Here is an 8,963-nt window from a genome sequence, read left to right on the forward strand (position 1 = left end):
ATCGAATCCCGCACCGGGCAAGAAAATAACCGGTTACACTACCACAGAGCGCTAGCTAGCGAATCAGCCGGACACATTTGTTGCACAGTTCTGGCAACAAACAGCTTTGTAAAGCAAATACCCTCCGTAGATGTGTTATTGTGCACGCCGTCATCTTGTAATTGTTCCAGTAAGTTTAACGTAATGGCGCTTCCCCTGTAGAACCGCATGGAGGAGGAAAATAGAGCCGACTTGTCTCCTCGTCTGCGACCGAACAGGTGGAAGGCGTGGGAGCTGAACTACGTCTCTGCGGAGGAGGAATACCAGCGGATAACGCTGATGTGACCAACTCTGTCACATAAACACCGGGCACCATTTAAATCACCACGTGCTGAACTAACACGTGATCGTTGAGGACAAATCAACGGTAGTCAGCGTCCATCCGTCCATCATGCAAGCCGCTACCCTGTTGTCAGGGTCGCGGGGATGCTGGAGCCTTGTAGAACCTGATAATGTAATAAATCCCCGACAATGTAATAACCCTGATAATGTAATAACCCTGATAATTTAATAAATCTCCGACAATGTAATAACCCTGATAATGTAATAACCCTGATAATGTAATAAATCCCCGACAATGTAATAACCCTGATAATGTAATAACCCTGATAATGTTATAGCCCTGATAATGTAATAAAAAATGCACTCATGCACGTCCAACTTTGACCTGTCGGTGGCGCTAGACCTCTCGAGCTTGCGTTGCTTAAACAATATTGCCACTTGAATCCATTTATGGGTGGGCTGCTGTTAAATTATTACAATATTGGGGAATTATTACATTATCAGGACCAGGGAAATGAAGGCAATAACGTCCCGTTAATGTAACACATTATTGCATTATTGGTAAAAAGTTTATTACATTATTGGGAAATGCACTTTATTACATTATTAAGAAGTTATTACATTATCAGGTTTTATTGCATTTTCAACGGACTCAAGAGCAGGTTTTTATTACATTATCGGGGTTATTACATTAGTGGGAATTTATTACATTATCAGGTTCTACAAGCCTGTCCCAGCAGCCGTTGGGCGGCACTTCTCATAGGCAATCCTACCGTCTGAGATTACACGGTGCAGGGCACACAACTCGCCACTAGAGGTCTCTATCACACGGTTATAGCCAACGTTATGTTCACTGAAAAAACATAGTAGATATAAAATCGAGAAAATAAGGAACGCTTCACGAATTTGCGTGTCATCCTTGCGCAGGGGCCATGCTAATCTTCTCTGTATCGTTCCAATTTTAGTATATGTATTGCCGAAGCAATACGACTGATAGAGGCGTCTGGCAGCTATATATAGAGCGCATTCCGCATAGGAATCCCCATTATGGTGTTCAATCTATAATAGTATTTAGAAAACACAGCCCAGTCAACTTAACGCGTACTAAATAGGATCTGTATCGGTTTTAAAATGTTTACGATGATTTAAAACTTGTTTGCTGCAGCACTTTTTCTGCGCGAGACAGCCGTGAAGAACTCTGGGAGTTGTTGCGTCATTCAGCCGGGATTGGTGTGTGGCGGCGAGGAGACACGACGATTGGATAAACCCGCTCTCACGAGGAACAGGGAGGTAGACCGTATACAGACGTCTGTTCCAATGTTTCCAGAAACAAGAGGAGTAGCTGCTGTCACTTTGTATCGGCTGCGTTAACGGCGTTATCGTTACATTCTTGCAATCAGTTAATCCGCACGTGCGTTTGCCCATACACCTCCTATTGTGAGCGTAATGTCGAAGTGAATAACACAACCAGGTTTCTGACGCTAGTAAACAATGATGAGGTGTCGTCAGTAGCAGTAGTAAATACCTAGTAATACTTTATTGATCCCACAAATCCCGAGGTTTGATAATATATGAACGGCTACAATAACACAGAAATGAGAAGGAGGCCTCTGTAAAATCAGGAGCCAAACCGTGCACCTTACGCATGCGATGATGAAGACAAAGACTATGACAAATATGAGGTTAAATGTCAGTTATCGACATAAACTGAGAGGTCAAACAATCCTGTGTTGTTTAGATATTAAAAGCTGCTCATCTTTGAGTGAAGTGGTTTTTATACCTTCACTAAATCTACTCCTGTATTGTCACAATGTGTGTGTGGTGTGTGTCTGTGTGGGAGTCTACAAAGGGCTAAACTAAAGCACTTGGGGCCTTGATTCTTTTTGGAGGTTATCGGGGATGATCAGGGGCACCTATAAAAAAGTAGCAGAAAATTAAAATTATGCATCATTAATTATGCATAGATATGCAAAATATGCATTTTTCTAAAAATGGCTAAAAACCACTTTTCTCGGCATTTCAGATGATTCTGGGCATCTTTGATTTTTTTCACCTGTAAATTTTTTTTTCTGGGACTTAGAAATGTTTTGGCATTATGCAAAATAAGTGCATTTTTGCAAAAATGCACTTACGATCCTCATTTTTTTTTGGAGGTGGTAGGTATTGTTCCAGAGAGGACCAGAAAAATAGCAGAAAATTAAAATGATTATGCATAATTATGCAAAAATATGCATTTTCTAAAAATGGCTAAAACCACTTTTCTCGGCATTTCAGATGATTCTGAGCATTTGGGGGAAGGGAGCTGGAGGGGGGGAGGTTAGGGGCAGGGGGAAGGCGGTTAGCTGGCAGGATGAAGAGGAGGAGGGAGATTTAGACGGGTGGATAACCAAACCGCTACACTGTAGCGGGGTTCTTCTAGTAATAATAATAATAATAATAATAATAATAATGATGATGATGATGATGATGAAAGGAAGAAGACGAAGAAATGAAAACTCAGAACTATTTGAACGCGTTTTACATTTTTAAATATAACTAACTATATTAATAATAATAATAATAATAATAAAGGATAATAATAAATCCATCCATTCATCCATTATCCAACCCGCTTATCCTGCTCTCAGGGTCACAGGGATGCTGCAGGCTATCGGGCGGCAGCGGGGAGACACCCTGGACAGGCCGCCAGACCATCACAGGGCGAATATCAATTTGCGAAATATCCCCTGCACCTCTTACTGACCACTGTTGCATTAACTTATCGATAACACATATAATGCGGTTTGCCAGGGGGAAATAAAAAAAAAGGATAACCGGAAATGTAATGCCAATCTTCTAAAATATGATGAATACTGTCATGGCATTAAATACCTTGTTCAAAAAGTCTTGCAGGATGACACCATATTATCATATACTCGGAAATGGGAAGTTTAAAATATAAAATATATTAAGATAAACGGCTTGGAAGAAGATCATATACATTCGATGAGCATCAACCCAATGTTAACAGAGAACGACAAAAATATACTACCTTCATTGCAACCCAAACTTAAGAGAAGCGAGGAAAGAAAAGCTCGAGGGAACTGATCAGGTCAAGATCTAAGTGGATTGAAGGGGAGGAAAAACTCTGCATCGTAGATTGGAAAAAATGGCAGGAGAGGAATTTTATCAAAACTTTTACAATTAATGGTACGGACAGCATAGACCCAACATTCATTGCAAAAGAAATAAATGCATTCTATCCAAATATATAGAGCTCATCCTTTTCTATAGCAGATTCCGAATTTTTCTTGAACAAAAATTAAATATGTCTCATCTCATCTCATCTCATCTCAAGTCATCTCATCTCATGTCATCTCATCTCATCTCATCTCATCTCATCTCATCTCATGTCATCTCAAGTCATCTCATCTCATGTCATCTCAAGTCATCTCATGTCATCTCATGTCATGTCATCTCATCTCATCTCATCTCATCTCATGTCATGTCATCTCAAGTCATCTCATCTCATGTCATCTCAAGTCATCTCATCTCATGTCATCTCAAGTCATCTCATCTCATCTCATCTCATCTCATCTCATCTCCAGCTGCTTCTCCGGGGTCGGGTCGTGGTGGCAGCAAGCTAAGTAGGGCACTCCAGGTGTCCCTCTCCCCAGCAACGCCCTCCAGCTCCTCCTGGGGGATCCCAAGGCCTTCCCAGGCCAGACTGGACATGTAGTCCCTCCAGCTCCTCCTGAGGGATCCCAAGGCCTTCCCAGGCCAGACTGGACATGTAGTCTCTCCAGCTCCTCCTGGGGGATCCCAAGGCCTTCCCAGGCCAGACTGGACATGTAGTCTCTCCAGCTCCTCCTGGGGGATCCCAAGGCCTTCCCAGGCCAGACTGGACATGTAGTCCCTCCAGCGAGTTCTGGGTCTACCCCGGGGTCTCCACCCAGTTGGCCGTGCCCGGTAAACCTCCAAAGGAAGGTACCAGGAGGCATCCTGATCAGATGCCCGAACCACCTCAACTGGGTCCTTTCCATGCGACGGAGCAGCGGCTCTACTCCGAGCTCCCCTCCGGATGTCCGAGCTCCTCACCCTGTCTCTAAAGCTGTGTTCACACCGAAAGACACAAAATAGTTTCGCGTGACCAGATTACATACAAAGTCAATGCAGACGCGCAACGAGGGGCGACAAGTCGCTCGAGGCGATTTTGTAGTTGAAATTTTTCAACGACAGCAACATTTTCGCGCTGACGCTGTGCGCGAAAGCCAATCAGTGTCGAGAGTCGAAGGACGTCACGATTCCCGCTTGTTCATTCGAAAGAACCGAGAGAAACGAGGCGGTGAAATTCCTGGAGCAGCAGAAGGCCATTGATCATGTCTTGTCCACTGACAGAAAGGCCTGACACCTCATCCCCACATGGCAGGACACTGATGTCGTGGAGGCCATCAACAAATCCCTCCGCCCTCTGACTGAGTTTACTGATGTGCTTTCCAGTGAAAAGTATGTCAGCGTGTCCTTTATAAAGCCAGTCCTCCACCTATTCAGGTCCTCTATCCTGAAGGTGAAGGATGATGATCCAGATCGAGCATGCACCATCAAGGCCAAAATCCTGAGCTCCCTGGATGAAAAATACAAGGATCCTCTGACACAAGAACTGCCTAACATGGCCTCTGCTCTGGAGCCACGGTTCAAGCTGAGATACATCTCAGTGAGGACAATGTTGGACTGATCCAAGCCATACTGACTTCTCAGATGGCGAGGACTGCGCCTGCGGGCGAGGTAGTAGTAATTAGTGTGATTACATACAGATACAGAATTTATTATAAATGAATGAGACGAAGTGCTGTAATGTGCTGTTATCTACTTTCTGGATATGGATGCTAAATATGTGTCATTAGATTGAATTAGGTATTCATACTTTATTTACCATACTCTTTTCAAGGAGATGGGCCCAACTGATCCCCGCCTTGCGGCTGCTGGGGATGTACCCACTTCAAAGAAAAGGAAGACCTTGGGGAGCCTCAACAAGACCGCTGAGGGAACCACACCAAGACCCCAGCAGGAACAACAAGCTATAACCCCTGAGCTACAGTCCTACCTACAATTAGGCAACCTTGACAGTGAGGAGGACCTGCTGGACTGGTGGAGGGAACACCAGAGACTCTACCCACAACTCTCAAAACTGGCAAAAAAGTACTTGTGCATTCTGGCCACGAGCTCCCCTTCAGAGAGGGTCTTTAGCACTGGGGGAAACGTAGTGACCGATCTTCGCTCTTCTCTCAAGCCAGAAAATGTTGCTAGGCTGGTCTTACTTGCCAAAAACCTGTAAACACTATACTATTGCCAACATTATTGTCTTTATTATTATATCATTGTCTTTATTATTATATTAAAATTATTGTATTATTGTATTTTCTGCACAGGCCTGAATTGTTTTCATTTGGTTGCATTATGTGGGAGCATATTTGTTTTTAGTGAGCCTATTTTGGGTACAAATCTATTTACATTCTGCTTCTAAGAGATGCACTGAATTCAGGTGAATAAGAACCTCGTCTTATTTTGATGCAAAGATTTGTTGATAAGCAAGAATGTAATAATAATAATAATAACAATAATAATAATAATACATTTTATTTGTGGGCGCCTTGCAGAGCACTCAAGGACACCTTACAGAACACAGTAAAAAACCAGCAGCACTGTATCAGACAGCAGGTAGACAATAAAAAGTTAACACAACAGGTAAGTATAAAATCACCATCTGCACAAAACCCAGTGAAGCGTGGATCAGATGAATATGCCAGGTTGAAAAGGTGCGTTTGGAGATGGGATGTGAAGGTTGGAAGAGAGTCAATGCTGTGAAGGTCTTGTGGGAGAGAGCTCCATAGACAGGAGGGGCATGAAGGCTCTAGACCCCATGGTAGTCCAGCGGCCCGATGGTGTAGTGGGTTGGAGAGCAGAAGAGGATCTGAGAGTGCAGGAGGGTGTGTGGATATGAAGGAGTTCAGAAAGATATGAAGGAGCTGGGTTATTAAGGGCCTTAAAGGTGAGGAGCCGGATCTTGAAGTCAGTACGGTATTTAAACAGGGAGCCAGGGGAGCTGCTGAAGAACAGGAGTGATGTGACCTATGGAGGGAGTTCTGGTGACAGAACCATGGAGCGCAACATGGAAGTTAAAGCAGTGCTCTGTTTACTATTTAGATGTTAAAGTTCAATAAACCCCCTCCCCCCTGCATAACGTCCCGTCCATTAGCGGCCCAACGAGGGCCGAGCTGAGGGCCCTCCACGCTCACCACGGGAAACACTCCACCGGAGAGGACGTGCAAGCCTGCTGGTACACACACACACACACACACACACACACGCACACACACACACACACACACACACACACACACACACACACACACACACACACACACACACACACACTGAACTCCATATCAAGGTTTGCTGTGGCTGCAGTGTGCTTGCTAGCATCAGGCTTTTACCCCAAACACCGCCCTCGTGGATAAATGAGCTGATCCTTGACCTTGGTTTCGACATGACTGGGTCATGTGAAACGTGGCCGAAACCAAATCTTTCCCTCCCCTTCAATCAGGGGTCTCCAACTACCGGCCTGGCAGTCTGTGCCGTTAAAAGAAACATGTGTGCTCTTTTACTATGTAAGAAATAAACCAATATTCAGCTAAAGGAAGGACACAGTTCTGAACCCCATCGCTGTCAGAATCGTCCCCAACTGCTGTCGCTCTTTTGGGCCGGATTTGTACCTCCTCCTTCAGGACACGAGTCCACGTGGCACGGTTTGATAGAGTGGTACCGTCTTCCAGTTGGGTATTTAGCACTGTAGAGGAGCTCCTCATCCCAGATCCCTGTCCATCTTCTGGAAGAACGTGCCGGTTCAAAGTTCAGGTCCTACTTAGTCTGCCTGCACTGCACTGAGGGGAGAACATCAGTCTCGTCTGGGCTGTCACTCGCTCCATCATCGTTGTCGCCCAGGACTCCCCATGTGTTGGGCCTGTTCCATTTTACAAACACATTGAAACTCTATATCTCGTCAAGATGAATACCCCGTTGAGATATTAACGCAGTACACATGTTAGTGTGTAGAGGATGTCTGAGGAGTGGAGAAGAAGCATACTGGTACCGATCTTCAAGAACAAGGGTGATGTGCAGAACTGTAGCAACTACAGAGGTATAAAGTGGATCAGCCACAGCATGAAGATATGGGAAAGAGTAATAGAAGCTAGGTTAAGAGGAGGAGAGGTGATGACCAGCAGCAGCAGTATGGTTTCATGTCATGAAAGAGCACCACAGATGTGATGTTTGCTTTGAGAATGTTGATGGAGAAGTATAGAGGAGGCCAGAAGGAGGTACATTTTGTCTTTGTGGATTTAGAGAAAGCATATGACAGGGTGCTGAGAGAGGAGGTGTGGTATTGTATGAGGAAGTCAGGAGTTGCAGAGCAGTATGTAGGAGTGGTGCAGGATATGTATGAGGGCAGTGTGACAGTGGTGAGGTGTGTGGTTGGAATGACAGATGGATTCAAGGTGGAGGTGGGATTACATCAAGGATCAACTCTGAGCCCTTTCTTGTTTGCAATGGTGATGGACAGGTTGACGGACAAGATCAGGCAGGAGTCTCGGTGGACCATGATGTTCGCGGATGACATTGTGATCTGTAGCGAGAGCAGGGTGCAGGTGGAGGAGAGCCTGGAGAGGTGGAGGTATGCACTGGAGAGAAGAGGAATGAAAGTCAGTAGGAGCAAGACGGAATACCTATGCGTGAATGAGAGGGAGGACAGTGGAATGGTGAGGATGCAAGGAGTGGAGGTGATGAAGGTGTATGAGTTTAAATACTTGGGGTCAACTGTCCAAAGTAACAGGGAGTGCAGAAGAGAGGTGAAGAAGAGAGAGTAGGCAGGGTGGAGTGGGTGGAGAAGTGTGTCAGGAGTGATGTGTGACAGAAGGGTACCAGCAAGAGTTAAAGAGAAGGTTTACAAGATGTCAGTGAGACCAGCTATGTTATATGGTTTGGAGACAGTGGCACTGATGAAAAGACAGGAGGTGGAGCAGGAGGTGGTGGAGGTGAAGATGATAAGATTTTCACTGGGAGTGATGAAGAAGGACAGGAGTAGGAAGGAGTATATTAGAGGGACAGCTCAAATTGGACGGTTTGGAGACAAAGCAAGAGAGGCAAGACTGAGATGGTTTGGACATGTGTGGAGGAGAGATGCTGGGTATACTGGGAGAAGGATGCTGAATATGGAGCTGCCAGGGAAGAGGAGAAGAGGAAGGCCAAAGAGGAGGTTTATGGATGTGGTGAGGGAGGACATTCAGGTGGCTGGTGTGACAGAGGAAGACGCAGAGAACAGGAAGAGATGGAAAAGATGATCCGCTGTGGCGCCCCCTAACGGGAGCAGCCGAAAGTAGTAGTAGTAGATATGTTAGTGTGTCTGTTATGAAACTAAGTGACACCAACATAACAGTTTAACAACTTTAATACTATTTTTCAAACAGTTCAAAGCGGCTGCTGTCCAACGCCTGCGCAGTCAGCCTCCGCACGCGTTGGGGCTCATCCTCCGGAGCAGCAGGCGGCGGCAATGCGTCACAACGCTGCGTGTCAACCGCCTCGGAGAGAGACGAGGAAGGGAGGGAGAG

General features: G+C 45.3%; 1 non-coding gene across 1 annotated transcript; it reads right to left on the reverse strand.

Moving 5' to 3' along the window:
- Positions 1 to 1,203: 1,203 nt before the first annotated feature.
- LOC130110934 (U6 spliceosomal RNA) lies at positions 1,204 to 1,309 on the reverse strand. Its single transcript, XR_008810120.1, has one exon. It is a non-coding gene; the product is annotated as a U6 spliceosomal RNA (small nuclear RNA).
- Positions 1,310 to 8,963: the final 7,654 nt, after the last annotated feature.

The sequence above is a fragment of the Lampris incognitus genome, chromosome 3 (genome assembly GCF_029633865.1).
Source record: "Lampris incognitus isolate fLamInc1 chromosome 3, fLamInc1.hap2, whole genome shotgun sequence".
NCBI classification, from domain to species: Eukaryota; Metazoa; Chordata; class Actinopteri; order Lampriformes; family Lampridae; genus Lampris; species Lampris incognitus.